Genomic DNA, 21448 nt, shown 5'->3' with positions numbered 1-21448 from the left:
GCTATAGATGGAATGTTTGTGCCCAAGATTCATATGTTGAAACCTAATCCCCAACATGATAGTATTTGGAGATGAGGCTTTTGGGAGGTGATATGTCATGAGGTTGGAGCCCTCAAATGGGATTATTGCCCGTATAAAAGAAGCTCCGAGACCCTCTCTCTTTCTATCAAGTGAAGACACATGAAAAGATGGTTATCTATGGACCAGGAAACAGACCCTCACTAGACACTGAATCTTGCCATTGCCTTCATGTTGGATTTCCCAGCCTCCAGAACCAAGAGCAATAAATGTCTGCTGCTTAAGCAACCCAGCCTATGGTATTCTGTTATAGCAGCCTGCATAGACTAAGACAACCAGTGAACAAAACAAAGAAAGCACCTCCTCTCAAGGGGCTTCTATTTTGGCAGTGGAGACAAAAAATAAACCACAAACATAATGATGTGAATTATATAGTGTGTTAGCAGGTGATCAATGTTATGAAAAAAAGATAAAAAAGTAGGGCAGGGCATAGGTGCTTGGGAATGCCACAGTCAGAGCAGTTTGCAATATTAAATAGAGTGATCGGGGCAGACTCATGGAAAGGGGAGCTCTGAGCAAATGCTTGGAAAATCAAGAATATGTCTCTTGAATGAAGAGTTGTTTGACCCTGGGCAAGTCACATACATCCACTGAGCCTCAGTTTCCTCATCTGTAGTTAACAAAAGCTGCTTCTCAGGATTGTTGTGAGTTTTTCAGGAAATCAGATTTGTAATAGCGTAGAGTTTTACATCTAGTGGATGTTCAGTACATGTGTATTATGAGGGGAACAATAGTGGTTTTTCTTTTTGGTAAAGAATTGCTCATTAAATGAATTTGCAAGATAAATTAGGGGACCCACCCCTGATACCTCCTGGGTTAGCTTCTGAAGCTCAGTCAATGTGTACCACAGAAATCACCCCAGTAGCACCAAGAACCTGCATGAAATGTCAGATACTGGGGACCTCAGAGACTTTTCCAGACATTACCCCCAAATCAAAAGACTACTTTGATTCCAGGTGTGCATGTGTTGCTACTGTTGTTGTTGGGCTGAGAAAGTGGATTGGGAGTATTGCTAGCTCAAATATATGTGCTTCCTATAAGAGCTTTTGAGTCACACTCACCCACTCCCTGCAGGCAGAGCCGGCTACATAATTTGTGGGGGGAAAATGTGGAGCTCCATTTCTCCAAGCAAAAGGAAAGTTTCATTGAAAGTACTAAATAGGGCTGGGCGCGGTGGCTCAGGCCTGTAATCCCGCACTTTGGGAGGCCGAGACGGGCGGATCACGAGGTCAGGAGATTGAGACCATCCTGGCTAACACGGTGAAACCCCGCCTCTACTAAAAAATACAAAAAACTAGCTGGGCGAGGTGGCGGGAGCCTGTAGTCCCAGCTACTCGGGAGGCTGAGGCAGGAGAATGGTGTAAACCCGGGAGGCAGAGCTTGGAGTGAGCTGAAATCCAGCCACTGGACTCCAGCCTGGACGACAGAGCAAGACTCTGTCTCAAAAAACAAAACAAAACAAAACAAAAAAAATCTAAATAGGCCAGGCATGGCGGCTCACACCTGTAATCCCAGCACTTTGGGAATGTGAGGTGGGCAGATCGCTTGAGCTCAGGAATTTGTGACCAGCCTGGCCAAAATGGTGAAACCCCATCTCTACCCAAAATACAAAAATTAGCCAGGCATGGTGGCATGTACCTGTGGTCCCAGCTACTCGGGAGACTGAGGCAGGAAGATTGCTTGAGCCTGGGAGGCAGAGGCTGCAGTGAGCCAAGATTGCACTACTGCGCTCCAACTTGGGTGACAGAGTAAGACTCCGTCTCAAAAAAAAAAAAAAAAGAAATAGTGCTAAATATAAAGCTTCTTTATTCCATGGTTTTCTCTCTCAAATTTTCACGGTGACTTTTATTTGCTATTTAATGTTCTTGTAAGTAAATACGAATTAAAGCTGGAGAATATTAGCATTAATTTTGCTATTCATCTTTATGCTGTGCAATGGAAGCTAATAAATGCAAATATAAGAGCATTTAATTTTTATGTGAAATCGCCAAAGTTACACAACTTATATTTTGTTGCTCATTCATACATGTGTATTTTCTTGTTACCAAACAGTGAAAACAATGCAGAAAACTAGCTCAACTGTTTTATTGCACTCCTGGATACACACACATTCCACCAATGATCTCCACCTTCAGCTTACTGATAGTAAGGGAAAGCTAAAAAGAAAAACTGGTTTATTTCTCTTTCCTTTCCTTCTATGTCATTGCAGGGAAGTTCAAACTTTCCCTTTGAAGGCCCAAGTCTAAATCTGTTGAAATGAATTGACAATATACAGATTAACAGGAAAAAAGGCTTATAATTAATTTATTTATTTATATTATACTAGGGTATTGTTCTAGGGTACATGTGCACAACGTGCAGGTTTGTTGCATACGGTATACATGTGCCATGTTGGTTTGCTGCACCCACCAACTCATCATTTACATTAGGTATTTCTCCTAATGCTATCCTTCCCCTAGCCTCCCACCCACCGACAGTCCCTGGTGTATGTTGTTCTCTGTGTGATGTCCATGTGTTCTCATTGTTCAATTCCCACGTATGAGTGAGAACCTGTGGTGTTTGGTTTCCTGTCCTTGTGATAGTTTGCTTAGAATGATGGTTTCCAGCTTCATCCATGTCCCTGAAAAGGACATTAACTCATACATTTTTATGGCTGCATAGTATTCCATGGTGTATATGTGCCACATTTTCTTAATCCAGTCTATCATTGATGGACATTTGGGTTGGTTCCAAGTCTTTGCTATTGTGACTAGTACCACAAGAAACATACATGTGCATGTGTCTTTATAGTAGCATGATTTATAATCCTTTGGGTATATATATACCCAATATATATACCCAGTAATGGGATCTCTGGGTCAAATGGTATTTCTAGTTCTAGATCCTTGAGGAATCACCACACTGTTTTCCACAATGGTTGAACTAATTTACACTCCCAGCAACAGTGTAAAAGTGTTCCTGTTTCTCCACATCCTCTCCAGCAGCTGTTGTTTCCTGATTTTTTTTAATGATCACCATTCTAACTGGTATGAGATGGTATTTCATTGTGGTTTTGATTTGCGTTTCTCTGATGACCAGTGATGATGAGCATTTTTTCACGTGTCTGTTGGCTGCATAAATGTCTTCTTTTGAGAAGTGTCTGTTTATATCCTTTGCCCACTTTTTGATGGGGTTGCTTGTTTTTTCATTGTAAATTTGTTTAAGTTCTTTGTAGATTCTGGATATTAGCCCTTTATTAGATGGGTAGATTGCAAAGATTTTCTCCCATTCTGGAGGTTGCCTGTTTACTCTGATGATCGTTTCTTTAGCTGTGCAGAAGCTCTTTAGTTTAATCAGATTCCATCTGTCTATTTAGGCATTTGTTGCCATTGCTTTTGGTGTTTTAGTCATGAAGTCTTTGCCCATGCCTATGTCCTGAATGGTATTGCTTATGTTTTCTTCTAGGGTTTTTATAGTGTTAGGTCTTACATTTAAGTCTTTAATCTATCCTGAGTTAATTTTTGTATATGGTGTAAGGACGGGATCCAGCTTCAGCTTTCTACATATGGCTAGCCAGTTTTCCCAGAACCATTTATTAAATAGGGAATCCTTTCCCCATTGCTTGTTTCTGTCAGGTTTGTCAAAGATCAGATGGCTGTAGATGTGTGGTGGTATTTCTGAGGCCTCTGTTCTGTTCCATTGGTCTATATCTCTGTTTTGGTACCAGTACCATGCTGTTCTGGTTACTGTAGTCTTGTAGTATAGTTTGAAGTCAGGTATAGTTTGAAGTCTTGTAGTATAGTTTGAAGCAGTGTGATGCCTCCAGCTTTGCTCTTTTTGCTTAGGATTGTTTTGGCTATGCGGGCTCTTTTTTGGTTCCATATGAACTTTAGAGTAGTTTTTCCAATTCTGTTAAGAAAGTCATTGGTAGCTTGATGGGGATAGAATTGAATCTATAAATTACCTTGAGCAGTATGGCCATTTTCACGATACTGATTCTTCCTCTCCATGAGGATGGGATGTTCTTCCATTTGTTTGTGACCTCTTTTATTTCATTGAGCAGTGGTTTGTAGTTGTCCTTGAAGAGGTCCTTCACATCCTTTGTAAGTTGGATTCCTAGGTATTTTATTCTCTTTGTAGTAATTGTAAGTGGGAGTTCACTCATGATTTGGCTCTCTGTTTGTCTATTATTTGTGTACAGGAATGTTTGTGATTTTTGCACATTGATTTTGTATCCTGAGACTTTGCTGAAATTGTTTATCAGCTTAAGGAGATTTTGGGCTGAGACGACGGGGTTTCTAAATATACAATCATGTCATCTGCAAACAGAGACAATTTGACTTCCTCTTTTCCTAATTGAATACCCTTTATTTATTTATTTTGCCTGATTGCCCTAGCCAGAACTTCCAACACTATGTTGAATAGGAGTGGTGAGAGAGGGCATCCTTGTCTTGTGCCGGTTTTCAAAGTGAATGCTTCCAGTTTGTGCCCATTCAGTATGATATTGGCTGTGGGTTTGTCATAAATAGCTGTTATTATTTTGAGATACGTTCCATCAGCACCTACTTTATTGAGAGTTTTTTAGCATGAAGCGCTGTTAAATTTTGTCAAAGAACATTTCTGCATCTGTTGAGATAATCATGTGGTTTTTGTCATTGATTCTCTTTATGTCATGGATTACGTTTATTGATTTGCATGTGTTGAAACAGCCTTGCATCCCAGGGATGAAGCCAACTTGATCGTGGTGGATAAGTTTTTTGATGTGCTGCTGGATTTGGTTTTCCAGTATTTTATTGAGGATCGTCACATTGATATTCATCAGGGATATTGGCCTAAAATTATCTTTTCTTGTTGTAACTCCACCACGCTTTGGTATCAGGATGATGCTAGCCTCATAAAATGAGTTAGGGAGGATTCTGTCTTTTTCTATTGATTGAAATAGTTTCAGAGGGAAACTAAAGCTCCTCTTTGTACCTCTGGTAGGAATCGGCTGTCAATCTGCCTGGTCCTGGACTTTTTTTTGGTTGGTAGGCTATTAATTATTGCCTCAATTTCAGAACCTGTTATTGGCCTATTCAGAGATTGACCTGAATAGATGAATAGTCTTGGGAGGGTGTATGTGTCCAGGAATTTATCCATTTCTTCTAGATTTTCTAGTTTATTTGCATAGAGGTGTTTATAGTATTCTCTGATGGTAGTTTGTATTTCTGTGGGATCGGTGGTGATATCCCCTTTATCATTTTTAATTGCGTCGATTTGATTCTTCTCTCTTTTTTTTCTTTATTAGTCTTGCTAGCAGTTTATCTATTTTGTTGATCTTTTCAAAAAACCAGCTCCTGGATTCATTGATTTTTTGAAGGGTTTTTGTGTCTCTATCTATCTCCTTCAGTTCTGCTCTGATCTTAGTTATTTCTTGCCTTCTGCTAGCTTTTGAATGTGTTTGCTTCTCTTGCTGCTCTAGTTCTTTTAATTGTGATGGTAGGGTGTCGATTTTAGATCTTTCCTGCTTTCTCTTGTGGGCATTTAGTGCTATTCATTTCCCTCTACACACCACTTTAAATGTGTCCCAGAGATCCTGGTATGTTGTGTCTTTGTTTTCACTGGTTTCCAGGACTTAAGCATGCCTGGCATCAAAGGCTCCCTGACTGATAAAACCTTTGTTGGTGCCTTGGGTGGCACCACTACGATATTTCTAGTTCACTCCTGAGGATGAAGAGGAAATGCATGCCAACCTCACGTATCATAGAGACAAAAGCATAGGCTGCTCTTCAGCGGGTCTCCAAGTTTCCTTTTTCCTCTCTTCTGATTTCTTCCCAAGGGCTATTTTTCCTGTTAGATTTAAATCTAATTTGACTTATCTGTAAATGGTTAGGGTGCCCCAGAAGTTCATGAAATGTGATTATTTTCAGAGCCTTGCATCCCCAGAACGGCCCTACCTGTAATTAGCATCCCATATTTATGAACCCCTTGTTCTCTGCCAATTAACCAGGGATACAAGTAGATCCAGTTAGCATTGGTCTGTCTCTATAAGCAGCACCATGGCCAGGTGATCATCAGTGATGGCCCAGGTGATCAGCTGATAAATACCCTGGTTCACATTCTTACATTGAGATTTCAAAGGAAAAGAGATTATTCGAAAGTTTAGAGATCTTAGGTAAAGAAGCATATTCACTCAAATACTCATGGGTCTTTTCTGTCTAAGCAGGTTATTCTCTTTCATCTTAAGACTTTGAAAGACAAGTCAAGGCTGGGTGCAGTGGCTCACGCTTGTAATCCTAGCACTTTGGGAGGCCAAGGAAGGTGGCTTGCCTGAGCTCAGGAGTTTGAGACCAGCCTGAGCAGCATGGTGAAACCCCATCTCTACTAAAAATACAAACAATTAGCCAGGCGTGGTGGCGTGCATCTATAGCCTGTAGTCCCAGCTACTCGGGAGGCTGAGGCATGAGAATCACTTGAACCCAACAGGTGAAGGTCACAGTGAACCAAGATGGCACCACTGCACTCCAGCCTGGGGGACAGAGCGAGACTCTGTCTCAAAAAGAAAAAAAGAAAGAAAGAAAGAGGAGTCAAGAAAGTGAGAGAAGGAAGGGAACAACCTCCTACCAATCATAGCAGATAAAGCAACCCTGGTGATCATGGAGTGTTATATGTCACAGGCAGATTGCTTTCACATTCACAGGATTCATTAATTCATTTAGTAAATATTTATTGAGAATGCACTATATACTAGGCACTGAAAATACTGTCATGTGTTAGTCTGAGTCTTTTGAGAAGTAGACATCAAATCAGAATTAGCACTGCAGGAGATCTGTTAGAAGGATACCAATGAGGAAAATGGGTAGGGATCCAGAGAGAGGCTGGGAGAGCCATCAGCCTGCAATGCTGATCTGATCCCTGGTGAAGGAGAGAGGAAAGTGTGACTGTTAATTTCACGTGTCAAGTCGGCTGGGCCACAATGTTAACATATTTGGTCAAACGCTATTTTAAATGTGTCTATGAAGGAATGTTTTTAGATGAGGTTAACGTTTAAATCAGTAGATGGAGTAAAGCAGATTACTCTCCAAAATGTAGGTGAGCCTCATCTAATCAGTGGAAGGTCTTAATAGAACAAAGACTGACCTCTCCAAGCAAGAAGGAATTCTGCCAACAGATGACCTTTGGACTCAGACTCACAGGAATAGAGAGAGTGAGAGAGACAGAAAGTTACATATATCCTGTATATATGTATATTAGAAGGACGTCAATGAGGAAAATGAGTGTGATCCAGAGAGAGGCTGGGAGAACCATCAGCCTGCAATGCTGCTCTGATCCCTGGTGAAGGGGAGAGGATAGTTCTGTTTTTCCAGAGAACCCTGACTAATACAGGAAGAAAGTTTGGATGGGAGCATCTTAGACTGGAATGCAGTTCTAAGAGAGCTTGGCAAGGTCACTAGGGAGTCATCGAGCCAAAGTCACCTATCAGAGAAGTTCCGTCTCTCCTAGGAACTGCCCGCCTTAGCATGCATGCCATACTCAGTCACTGGCTAAGCGCAACCCCAGCAATCATGGCCTTGGTACAAACGCAGTGAGGGATTTCAGAGCACCACAGTTGAGCCTTTGGTCAATTCTGCACCTCACAGTCAGAAATTTGAGAGACACATTGTCTTGGCTGCCACAAATCAGGAACAAAACAGACAAAAATTCCTGCTTCTCTAGATATTACATTCTAGTGAAAAGGTCATAACTAATAATTAGTTAAAAAAAAAAGAATATGTATGTTAAGTAGGAATAAGTGCAAAGGTAAAAAGAAAGAGGGAGAAGAAATGTTAGGGGTGGATTATTTGAGAATGGCTTAATAAATGGCTCCATAAGAACAAGAGTAGTGAACTTCTAACTGCAGAATGTCTTGCACGTGGTGGATATTAGCTTCATGAGCAGAACATTTAAATTTAACATGTACAACTAATAAGGGATCTGTTCATTCAGAAGGCTTCCTTTGAGCTCCTATCTGTGCCAGGCATTGTGATACTTCCTAGGGATATGAAGACGAGAAAAGTGTATTTCTGGCCCTCAAGCTAAGAGTTCAATAGGATGGATGGATGGATAGATAGATAGATAGATAGATAGATAGATAGATAGATAGACAGACAGACAGATATGAGAATAATGACATCTAGGTCAACTCTACAAAGTCAGTTGAGATTTGACCTCCAGTTCTTCCTCCAAGGGATACTGGTTCATGTCTCACTTATACCTCTTCTTTATGACCACCAATGTCATCACTTTAGTCTGGTTTGGTCCTCTTAGAACTTGCCTGCTGGGAGAGTCATTCTTTTGGAAGGTATCATAGATTTCAGCCATCTTTTATGAGTTAATGGACACAACTTTTCTTACTGAAAGTACTCAATACCATTATTATCATCATTAGTAGTATTTTGTTACAAATTTCCATTAGCTGCCTTGGTTTCCATGCTTTTTCCTTCATGTCAGGATTGGGCTGCTTTTGACCATTTACTCTTACCCTCCACAGTATTCTTAGCACTCATCACATAAGAGTACCACATTTTCTAGTGCCTCATCTAGTGGCAACAACTATGTATGCCCCTAGATTTCCCAGAATAATTCCAATTTCAGATATTTTCCCCACTGCCAGATTGTCAGACCCCACATGCCAGCTTGTTTAATTAGAAAATATGCTTACCCCAACATGGTGAAATCCCATCTCTAGTAAAAACACAAAAAGCAGCTGGGTGTGGTGGCACATGCCTGTAACCCCAGCTACTGGGGAGGCTGAGGCAGAAGAATCGCTTGAACCCAGGAGGCAGAGGTTGCAGCAATCTGAGATCATACCACTGCACTCCAGCCTGGACAATAGAGACTCTGTCTCAAAAAAAAAAAAAAAAAAAAAAAAAGAAGAAGAAGAAGAAAATAAAAGAGAAGAAAATAAAAGGAAAGAAAATATGGTTACCATAGTTTTAGTTCTTTCTGGTTCTGCACAGTGTGAAGGGAGATTTGAACCCCTCGAAAGTCCCATCACTTGTTGTTATTTACTTATTCATTTGGTTTTAACCTGCCTTGTGTTTGCAATCGATTTTAGATGGCCTTACAGGTAAATGCAATATATAGTCAGTCAGAAACCACGTCGGGTATTTTTAACAGAGGATATTTAAGACAGGAAATGTTTATATAGGTATTGGAAGGCTGGAAGAACAACCAGAAGTTACTGAGGTAATACCTACACATTAGTTACTGAAGGAAACACTCAGCTCTGTCTGTCACCATTTACTCACCACTCTGATGAGGTTCTTCTCTGGAGTGTTGATTCTATAAAAAAACCTTCAAGGAATTGACCCTGAGTCACACACAGACTATAATTCCCATGGAATTTCTCATGGAATTAGGAAATGTCAGTGAGAAAGGTATCAATGCAAAGGTCTAAATGCAAATGAAATTTGGGTTTTCACAAACTTCACATACTTCCAAAGCAATTTGAGAAGCATGATGAAGAAGGCAGCATTGTGGAGTTTCAGGTTATAAAAGGAGTCCCCTCGAGGAAGCCCTTGAGGAATAATACAGAAAATGGGCTTTAAGCAGGGGCCAGGTGCAACCAGCCTGATTCTTAGGCTCAAAAGTTTTTAATATGACTCAGGTGCTTTTGGTTTCTAGAAGCTTCTCCTAGCAATATTGTGGCATTATTTTCTGGCACATCCTAGAGAAAGGCTTTTAGTCTATGAAAACTGTTTTCGTAAATATAACCCATCTCTGCAGAGGCAGACCACTTGGAAGGTAATTGGTTTAAACATGTTCTCCAGAGACGTGGTGAGGTTATTCAAAAATAGGATGGAGAAGATAGAGGCCCCATGCTTCTAAAAATATGTGTAGGCAAGTGTTGAGCAAAATGATATTATAGCTCCCAAATTTGCAGCTTCTTCTTTCGTAATGCCCCAGGAGGAAGATGCGACTTTCTGCAGCAGTCACTGTCACTCCCTTGTTGGCCTTGACTTGAAACAATTTTCTTCTGGGATAGCACACCATCTGATTTAGCAGAAACAATTGCCAACATTTTACCTCTAGGAAAATATTTTTATTTAGAGATTGGCAGCCATATAATTTAGTTCAAACCCATAGAGGTTTGTTTCAATGACATTAAACTCAGAAAGTAAATGCGATTCAATGCTGCAATGGCCAGATATTTAGCAAATGGTCGACTTGGATGCAGAATCAGACCAAGGGGGGAAATTGCCAAATTCTATCCAGTGATTCAGAACTCCTATGGGTGGCCAGAGTCAATCTCGATTCCATCCTCTGACTTTTATCAGCCACCTCACATGCTAATAGATATAATTGGCAGCCCCAGTCTTGGCTCCACACTGATGGGCTGGCTTTTAGAATTAAGGATTAGTCAGAGGACAAAAGGAGAATCTCCTCCCACAGCATGATAAGACAAGGGCCTTTCTTGCCCTTCAATTCTTTTTTTTTTTTTTTTTTAATTTATTTATTATTATTAAACTTCAAGTTGTAGGGTACATGTGCACAACGTGCAGGTTTGCTACATATGTATACTTGTGCCATGTTGGTGTGCTGCACCCATCAACTCGTCATTTACATCAGGTATAACTCCCAATGCAATCCCTCCCCCCTCCCCCCTCCCCATGATAGGCCCCGGTGTGTGATGTTCCCCTTCCCGAGTCCAAGTGATCTCATTGTTCAGTTCCCACCTACGAGTGAGAACATGCAGTGTTTGGTTTTCTGTTCTTGTGATAGTTTGCTAAGAATGATGGTTTCCAGCTGCATCCATGTCCCTACAAAGGACACAAACTCATCCTTTTTTATGGCTGCATAGTATTCCATGGTGTATATGTGCCACATTTTCTTCATCCAATCTGTCACTGATGGACATTTGGGTTGATTCCAAGTCTTTGCTATTGTGAATAGTGCTACAATAAACATACGTGTGCATGTGTCTTTATAGCAGCATAATTTATAATCCTTTGGGTATATACCCAGTAATGGGATGGCTGGGTCATATGGTACATCTAGTTCTAGATCCTTGAGGAATCGCCATACTGTTTTCCATAATGGTTGAACTAGTTTACACTCCCACCAACAGTGTAAAAGTGTTCCTATTTCTCCACATCCTCTCCAGCACCTGTTGTTTCCTGACTTTTGAATGATCGCCATTCTAACTGGTGTGAGATGGTATCTCATTGTGGTTTTGATTTGCATTTCTCTGATGGCCAGTGATGATGAGCATTTTTTCATGTGTCTGTTGGCTGTATGAATGTCTTCTTTTGAGAAATGTCTGTTCATATCCTTTGCCCACTTTTGGATGGGGTTGTTTGTTTTTTTCTTGTAAATTTGTTTGAGTTCTTTGTAGGTTCTGGATATTAGCCCTTTGTCAGATGAGTAGATTGCAAAAATTTTCTCCCATTCTGTAGGTTGCCTGCTCACTCTGATGGTAGTTTCTTTTGCTGTGCAGAAGCTCTTTAGTTTGATGAGATCCCATTTGTCAATTTTGGCTTTTGCTGTCGTTGCTTTTGGTGTTTTAGACATGAAGTCTTTGCCCATGCCTATGTCCTGAATGGTACTACCTAGGTTTTCCTCTAGGATTTTTATGGTATTAGGTCTAACATTTAAGTCTCTAATCCATCTTGAATTAATTTTCGTATAAGGAGTAAGGAAAGGATCCAGTTTCAGCTTTCTACTTATGGCTAGCCAGTTTTCCCAGCACCATTTATTAAATAGGGAATCCTTTCCCCATTTCTTGTTTCTCTCAGGTTTGTCAAAGATCAGATGGCTGTAGATGTGTGGTATTATTTCTGAGGACTCTGTTCTGTTCCATTGGTCTATATCTCTGTTTTGGTACCAGTACCATGCTGTTTTGGTTACTGTAGCCTTGTAGTATAGTTTGAAGTCAGGTAGCGTGATGCCTCCAGCTTTGTTCTTTTGACTTAGGATTGTCTTGGAGATGCGGGCTCTTTTTTGGTTCCATATGAACTTTAAAGCAGTTTTTTCCAATTCTGTGAAGAAGCTCATTGGTAGCTTGATGGGGATGGCATTGAATCTATAAATTACCTTGGGCAGTATGGCCATTTTCACGATATTGATTCTTCCTATCCATGAGCATGGTATGTTCTTCCATTTGTTTGTGTCCTCTTTGATTTCACTGAGCAGTGGTTTGTAGTTCTCCTTGAAGAGGTCCTTTACATCCCTTGTAAGTTGGATTCCTAGGTATTTTATTCTCTTTGAAGCAATTGTGAATGGAAGTTCATTCCTGATTTGGCTCTCTGTTTGACTGTCACTGGTGTATAAGAATGCTTGTGATTTTTGCACATTAATTTTGTATCCTGAGACTTTGCTGAAGTTGCTGATCAGCTTAAGGAGATTTTGGGCTGAGACAATGGGGTTTTCTAAATATACAATCATGTCGTCTGCAAACAGGGACAATTTGACTTCTACTTTTCCTAACTGAATCCCCTTGATTTCTTTCTCTTGCCTGATTGCCCTAGCCAGAACTTCCAACACTATGTTGAATAGGAGTGGTGAGAGAGGGCATCCCTGTCTTGTGCCAGTTTTCAAAGGGAATTTTTCCAGTTTTTGCCCATTCAGTATGATATTGGCTGTGGGTTTGTCATAAATAGCTCTTATGATTTTGAGGTACGTTCCATCAATACCGAATTTATTGAGCGTTTTTAGCATGAAGGGCTGTTGAATTTTGTCAAAAGCCTTTTCTGCATCTATTGAGATAATGATGTGGTTCTTGTCTTTGGTTCTGTTTATATGCTGGATTATGTTTATTGATTTGCGAATGTTGAACCAGCCTTGCATCCCAGGGATGAAGCCCACTTGATCATGGTGGATAAGCTTTTTGATGTGCTGCTGAATCCGGTTTGCCAGTATTTTATTGAGGATTTTTGCATCGATGTTCATCAGGGATATTGGTCTAAAATTCTCTTTTTTTGTTGTGTCTCTGCCAGGCTTTGGTATCAGGATGATGTTGGCCTCATAAAATGAGTTAGGGAGGATTCCCTCTTTTTCTATTGATTGGAATAGTTTCAGAAGGAATGGTACCAGCTCCTCCTTGTACCTCTGGTAGAATTCAGCTGTGAATCCATCTGGTCCTGGACTTTTTTTGGTTGGTAGGCTATTAATTATTGCCTCAATTTCAGAGCCTACTATTGGTCTATTCAGGGATTCAACTTCTTCCTGGTTTAGTCTTGGAAGAGTGTAAGTGTCCAGGAAATTATCCATTTCTTCTAGATTTTCCAGTTTATTTGCATAGAGGTGTTTATAGTATTCTCTGATGGTAGTTTGTATTTCTGTGGGGTCGGTGGTGATATCCCCTTTATCATTTTTAATTGCGTCGATTTGATTCTTCTGTCTTTTCTTCTTTATTAGTCTTGCTAGTGGTCTGTCAATTTTGTTGATCTTTTCAAAAAACCAACTCCTGGATTCATTGATTTTTTGGAGGGTTTTTTGTGTCTCTATCTCCTTCAGTTCTGCTCTGATCTTAGTTATTTCTTGCCTTCTGCTAGCTTTTGAATGTGTTTGCTCTTGCTTCTCTAGTTCTTTTAATTGCGATGTTAGAGTGTCAATTTTAGATCTTTCCTGCTTTCTCTTGTGGGCATTTAGTGCTATAAATTTCCCTCTACACACTGCTTTAAATGTGTCCCAGAGATTCTGGTATGTTGTATCTTTGTTCTCATTGGTTTCAAAGAACATCTTTATTTCTGCCTTCATTTCGTTATGTACCCAGTAGTCATTCAGGAGCAGGTTGTTCAGTTTCCATGTAGTTGAGCGGTTTTGATTGAGTTTCTTAGTCCTGAGTTCTAATTTGATTGCACTGTGGTCTGAGAGACAGTTTGTTATAATTTCTGTTCTTGTACATTTGCTGAGGAGTGCTTTACTTCCGATTACGTGGTCAATTTTGGAGTAAGTACGATGTGGTGCTGAGAAGAATGTATATTCTGTTGATTTGGGGTGGAGAGTTCTATAGATGTCTATTAGGTCTGCTTGCTGCAGAGATGAGTTCAATTCCTGGATATCCTTGTTAACTTTCTGTCTCATTGATCTGTCTAATGTTGACAGTGGAGTGTTGAAGTCTCCCATTATTATTGTATGGGAGTCTAAGTCTCTTTGTAAGTCTCTAAGGACTTGCTTTATGAATCTGGGTGCTCCTGTATTGGGTGCATATATATTTAGGATAGTTAGCTCTTCCTGTTGAATTGATCCCTTTACCATTATGTAATGGCCTTCTTTGTCTCTTTTGATCTTTGATGGTTTAAAGTCTGTTTTATCAGAGACTAGTATTGCAACCCCCGCTTTTTTGTGTTCTCCATTTGCTTGGTAAATCTTCCTCCATCCCTTTATTTTGAGCCTATGTATGTCTCTGCGTGTGAGATGGGTCTCCTGAATACAGCAGACTGATGGGTCTTGAGTCTTTATCCAGTTTGCCAGTCTGTGTCTTTTAATTGGTGCATTTAGTCCATTTACATTTAAGGTTAAGATTGTTATGTGTGAACTTGATCCTGCCATGATGATATTAACTGGTTATTTTGCTCGTTAGTTGATGCAGTTTCTTCCTAGCCTTGATGGTCTTTACATTTTGGCATGTTTTTGCAATGGCTGGTACCGGTTGTTCCTTTCCATGTTTAGTGCTTCCTTCAGGATCTCTTGTAAGGCAGGCCTAGTGGTGACAAAATCTCTAAGCATTTGCTTATCTGTAAAGGATTTTATTTCTCCTTCACTTATGAAACTTAGTTTGGCTGGATATAAAATTCTGAGTTTAAAATTCTTTTCTTTAAGAATGTTGAATATTGGCCCCCACTCTCTTCTGGCTTGAAGAGTTTCTGCCGAGAGATCTGCTGTTAGTCTGATGGGTTTCCCTTTGTGGGTAACCCGACCTTTCTCTCTGGCTGCCCTTAAGATTTTTTCCTTCATTTCAACTTTGGTGAATCTGGCAATTATGTGTCTTGGAGTTGCTCTTCTCGAGGAGTATCTTTGTGGCGTTCTCTGTATTTCCTGGATTTGAATGTTGGCCTGCCCTACTAGGTTGGGGAAGTTCTCCTGGATGATATCCTGAAGAGTGTTTTCCAACTTGGTTCCATTTTCCCCGTCACTTTCAAGCACCCCAGTCAGACGTAGATTTGGTCTTTTTACATAATCCCATACTTCTTGCAGGCTTTGTTCATTTCTTTTTCTTCTTTTTTCTTTTGGTTTCTCTTCTCACTTCATTTCATTCATTTGATCCTCCATCGCTGACATTCTTTCTTCCAGTTGATCGAGACGGTTACTGAAGCTTGTGCATTTGTCACGTATTTCTCGTGCCATGGTTTTCGTCTCTTTCATTTCGTTTGTGAGCTTCTCTGCATTAATTACTCTAGCCATCAATTCTTCCACTTTTTTTTCAAGATTTTTAGTTTCTTTGCGCTGGGTACGTAATTCCTCCTTTAACTCTGAGAAATTTGATGGACTGAAGCCTTCTTCTCTCATCTCGTCGAAGTCATTCTCCGTCCAGCTTTGATCCGTTGCTGGCGATGAGCTGCGCTCCTTTGCCGGGGGAGATGCGCTCTTATTTTTTGAATTTCCAGCTTTTCTGCCCTGCTTTTTCCCCATCTTTGTGGTTTTATCTGCCTCTGGTCTTTGATGATGGTGATGTACTGATGGGGTTTTGGTGTAGGTGTCCTTCCTGTTTGATAGCTTTCCTTCTAACAGTCAGGATCCTCAGCTGTAGGTTGTAGCTGTAGGAGATTGCTTGAGGTCCACTCCAGACCCTGTTTGCCTGGGTATCAGCAGCAGAGGCTGCAGAAGATAGAATATTTCTGAACAGCGAGTGTACCTGTCTGATTCTTGCTTTGGAATCTTCCTCTCAGGGGTGTACTCCACCCTGTGAGGTGTGGTGTGTCAGACTGCCCCTAGTGGGGGATGTCTCCCAGTTAGGCTACTCAGGGGTCAGGGACCCACTTGAGCAGGGAGTCTGTCCCTTCTCAGATCTCAACCTCCGTGTTGGGAGATCCACTGCTCTCTTCAAAGCTGTCAGACAGAGTCGTTTGCGTCTGCAGAGCTGCTGCGTTTGTTATTATTTACTGTGCCCTGTCCCCAGAGGTGGAGTCTACAGAGACAGGCAGGTTTCCTTGAGCTGCTGTGAGCTCCACCCAGTTCGAGCTTCCCAGCAGCTTTGTTTACCTACTTAAGCCTCAGCAATGGCGGGCGCCCCTCCCCCAGCCTCGCTGCTGCCTTGCCGGTAGATCACAGACTGCTGTGCTAGCAATGAGGGAGGCTCCGTGGGTGTGGGACACTCCCGGCCAGGTGTGGGATATGATCTCCTGGTGTGCCTGTCTGCTTAAAGCGCAGTATTGGGGTGGGAGTTACCCAATTTTCCAGGTGTTGTGTGTCTCAGTTCCCCTGGCTAGGAAAAGGGATTCCCTTCCCCCTTGCGCTTTCCAGGTGAGGCAATGCCTCGCCCTGCTTCAGCTCTCGCTGGTCGGGCTGCAGCAGCTGACCAGCACCGATCGTCTGGCACTCCCCAGTGAGATGAACCCAGTACCTCAGTTGAAAATGCAGAAATCGCCGGTCTTCTGTGTCGCTCGCGCTGGGAGTTGGAGACTGGAGCTGTTCCTATTCGGCCATCTTGCTCCGCCCCCCCTCTTGCCCTTCAATTCTTGATCACTTAACCCATTCTAGAGAGCAATGAGGAACAGTGACAAGAAGATTTATTACCATGGGGTAGGGGGTGCACTGATGGTTTTTTAAAATGATGGTATTTAGTCAATACCTATTGTGTGCTGTCTACTGTGCTAGCTTTTCTGGATATTCAGTAAATAAAGGAAAACATGGTCCCTCTTCTCATAGGGCTTATGACATAGTGAGGGAGACAAGCATTCATCAAAGAAACACAACTGCATGTAAAATTGCAACTGTAATAGGCCACTCCTTTGGAAGCAGAAAATGGTGCTGGGTAAGCAAAAAGTAAGACAATGAACTCATGATGGGAGGCCAGGGTAGGCTTCCCCAAGGAAGAGACATTGGTCTGAGACCTGAAGGGAGAGGAAAAGCATATTAGGCAAAGGGCAGAGGGAGAATGTTCTGGCAGGAGTGGCAGAGGACAGCACACACCAAGGACAAAAAGATATATGGATATGGTCCTTGCAGTAGTAAAGGTGGATGCTAAGTTGCTATGACAAAAGACCCTCAAAACACATTGACCCAATTGATAGCAATGTATCTCTCTCTGTAATCACTATCTAGGATTAATAGGGAACTCTGCTTCATCAGTTCATTCAGAGACCCAGGTTCTTTCCATCTTGTTGCTTGACCATCTCCCTAGAACCCCAGGGTGTTTTCCTCTTCCACACAGTCAAAGCTGGTTCACCACCAAAATTACATCAGCATTTCAGCCGAGGAGAGGAGCTAGCAAGCTCCATTGGAAAGAACATAATCATAGAACCAGATCCAGTTGTAAGAGAGGCTGGGAAATGTGGCCTCCAGCCAGATGGCCATGTGCTCTGCCAAATCTTATTTGGATATGGGAACAAGCTGTAAACTAAAGGGAAGGTGGAAAGAATGAGCATTAGGGCCAGGTGTGGTGGCTCACGCCTGTAGTCCCAGAACTTTGGGAGACCAAGTGAGTGGATCACTTGAAGTCAGGAGTTTGAGACCAGCCTGGCAAACATGGTGAAACCCTGTCTCCACTAAAAATACAAAAATTAGATGGGCGTGGTGGCACATTCCAACTACTCAGGGGGCTGAGGCAGGAGAATTGCTTGAACCCGGGAGGTGGAGGTTGCAGTGAGCAGAGATCGTGCCACTGCACTCCAGCCTGGGCAACAAGAGCAAGACTCCATCTCAAAAAAGAATGAACCTTAGGATATAACAGTCTCTGTCCCAAAGCAAAAAGCGTTCTTAGCATGTAATTATATTGTCACTGAACTAACAAATAAAAAGAATAAATATTCCCTCTTGCTTGGATTCAGTTAAAATGACTGCAACATAAAGATCAATTAGTAATTTCATAAGCTTTCTAGAAGCATCCTTGGTGCAACTTGCTATCTTTGAAGATCATGAATGAAACACTGGGGAAGAAGCAACTCCAAAATTTTACTACCTATGGGGTGCTTACTATGTCAAGCACTGTATTATGGGTGCTCTGCATACATTTATCTCCTTTAAATCTTACAACAATCCATTTTACAGATGATGGAACTGAGGCAGAGACAAATTAAGATTACATTAGGTCACATAATTGGCATATAGGGAATTTGGAATCACATCTGAATTCTAAATTCCATCTTTTTAGCAGGCACACTATATGAATGTCTCCCTAGAAATTGTGACTCCAATACAAGGAATTTAAGACATTAATGCATATATTACTGGGTAGATTCTCAAATAATTGGCATAAGGGAATTTGAAATCACATCCGAATTCCAAATTTTATCGTTTTAGCAGGTACACTATACAAATGTCTACCTAGAAACTGTGATTGACAGAAGGAATTTAAGACATTAAAGGATATATTACTGGGTAATATATCCTATTTAACGTCCTTAGAAATATTCTGGTTCAGGGCCAGATGCAATGGCTCATGCCTGTAATCCCAGCACTTTGGGAGGCCAAGGCGGGCAGATCACCTGAGGTCAGGAGTCCAAGATCAGCCAGGCCAACATGGAGAAACCCCATCTCCACTAAAAATACAAGAATTAGCCAGGCATGTTGGTGGGTGCCTGTAATCACAGCTACATGGGAGGCTGAGGCAGGAGAATCGCTTGAACCCCGGAGATGGAAGTTACAGTGAGCCAACAGCTCACCACTGCACTCCAGCCTGGGTAACAGAGCGAGAACCTGTCTCGAAAAAAAAAAAAAAAAAAAAAGGAAAAGAAAAAAGAAATATTCCGGTTTAAATACCTGTCCCTTAGTTTCTTTCATTTTTTTCCTTCATTCATAATTAAACTTTCCCATTTATCAGCTAAGTGACTGGTTTACAAGTTATCCTTATAATACACCTGGGTTACACCACATATTGGACATTGAATATCAATTTTTCAAAGAATGAAACTCTCACTACAGATTACTTCTAAAGTTACACTGTAAAGAATTTGACCTTTCTTCAGTTATTCAGAAGCTCTCAACTTGACTCATTCAATAAACATTCACAGATCATCAGATCTGTGATGCTTGGCGCAAAGATGAATAAGGCCCAGACCTTGCCGCCAAGATGCTCCCAGGCAAACACATAGCCAAGGGTGGCATGGGGTGCGTAGTACGGAGGGTGGCGTGGGGTGCGTAGTACGGAGGGTGGCGTGGGGTGTGTAGTACTGAGGGTGGTGTGGGAGGAGATTCATTCATTTAAAAAGTGTTAGGTGTGCACCTACTATGGGGCACACAGGAGACTCTGTTCAAGGGATATTGCCTTCATGGTGATTGCATTTTTGTACAGGAGAAGAAAAAAATAAAATTCTAAAGCAAGGTAAAAAGGATTAGAGTGACAAGAACTGTTATTTTCATAAAGACAGCCTCTCTGACATTTGGCCCATAACCTGAGTCAAGGGGCTGAGGGAGTGTGAGCCCTGTGGATCCAGGTCAAGAGTGACCCCGGTGGAAGGAAGAAGTGCAAAGGCCTTGAAGTAGGCTTGGAACAGTGCTGAAGCCAGAGTGGCTAGAGGGGAGAGAGGGAGGGAGAGAGAAAGAGGAAGAGAAAGCCAGAGTGGCTGGAGAGGAAAAGGCACAGTAAGGAATGAGAGTAGAGAGACAGTGAAAGGCTGATTGCAAAGGGTCTTCTGGCCCACTATACGGACCTGGGATTTCATTTTGCATGCAAAGGGATATGACGGGAAGGGGGGATTGATCAGGGGAGTGACATGATCCAACTGAGGTTCTCCCTAGCACGTGGAGGCACGTGGAGGCACATGGAGGCAGGAAGACAAGTTAGTACAAGACTGGAAAAGTCAGCAGGGATATGGTCATAGAAGGCCTTATGAAGAACAATTGATGCCAGGGTATGGCTTGCTCAAATTATAGAAGGATCACTTTAGCAGCAGTGGAGAGTGACCCTGATGTGGAGACTGGGTCTGGGGAGACTACTGGCAAAGAAGCCAGGTTGCCAGTACCCTTAGGGTACTCTGAAGTCTTCTTCGGGATCAATAGTTGTATCAACAGTTCATTTTAGATAGGCAGGAGTGCTGATCAGTTGGGAGTTCTGGTTAGCAGAAAGCCCAGTGACAGAGGTCCTTGTCCACAGAAACCTTACAACAAGGTGAGGTTTCTTCTCGGCGCCTTCTTCTGCGTTTACCTACAGGAAAAATGAACAACTGCCTTCTAAAGCGATGTGTTCCCCCTTTTTCTTCGAACGAAACGGCACCAGGGCAGAGGAAAGCAGAACTGGGAGGGTTTGGCTGCTATATTGGGTTTAGTTCCATTTCCCAGTTTGTAGCTACTCCTGTGTTGGGAACATGAGCTAGTTTATGGTCACAGAAACGAAGCCCAGCTGTGAGAGGGGCTAATAGGAGCAGGAAAAACTTGTCATTTTCATAGAATTTCATTTGAATCTCATCCTGGCATGTCAAACAACTAAGGAACATTGATAGATTAAATTTTCTGGGGAGCCAACTGGAACTTTCTTACTTGCAATTCTGTGTCCAGCTGAAACTGCTCACTGAAAAAATCATAGAGGGCTGGGAATGTGTAACCATTTTCAAACTTTCAAACAGTGTACTTCCATCGCAGAGAAGGCTCCTGTAGGGTTGATGCTCAGGAATGCAATATTATCATGCAAAGGAATGTAGTACAAATTCTTTTACGCTTTTCTTGGAGCTAAAGGAATAGGTTTTAATCATTGGACAAGTGAGCCAGAATATTGCTTGTCATACTTGAAAGCTATAGGGATAGACAATAAAGGCAATCTCTTTCATTTGAGAAGCAGCAAGCGGTGAGGTGGTCAGAAGAAACCAACAGGGAGTTTAGAGTTGGACAGATCTGGGCTCAAATCCTGGCACCACCACTTACTGGCGGAATAACATTTGAAAAGTTATTAAACTCTTGAAGCATATTTTTCTTTCTGTAAAATGGGGATAAAATTCTGACTTTTCAGAACAGTGGTGAATATTAAACTAAAAAGTGCACATAACATGTTGGGCACATGGTAGGTGCTCAATAAAGGAAAGAGAGTCAAATAACATGTTACCATCTACATAATGCTTCCATTATGTAATTGTATATGCTCAATAATAATAAGGCATGTTGGAAACAGAAAATACAAATCTCCATGTGAATATTTCGGGACCAGGCCTGCAACATGGCCTTCCAAGGGCTGTTTATCACAAGACCACCCCCAACCCGCCTGTGTGTGGCCAGACACCAGCCCAGGACGCATTCCCAGCCATCTCCAGATCTCCACAGGCCTCTAAAGGAAATAATG

Source organism: Chlorocebus sabaeus, chromosome 24 (assembly GCF_047675955.1).
Source record: "Chlorocebus sabaeus isolate Y175 chromosome 24, mChlSab1.0.hap1, whole genome shotgun sequence".
NCBI lineage: Eukaryota > Metazoa > Chordata > Mammalia > Primates > Cercopithecidae > Chlorocebus > Chlorocebus sabaeus.
This window is presented reverse-complemented; position numbering follows the sequence as displayed.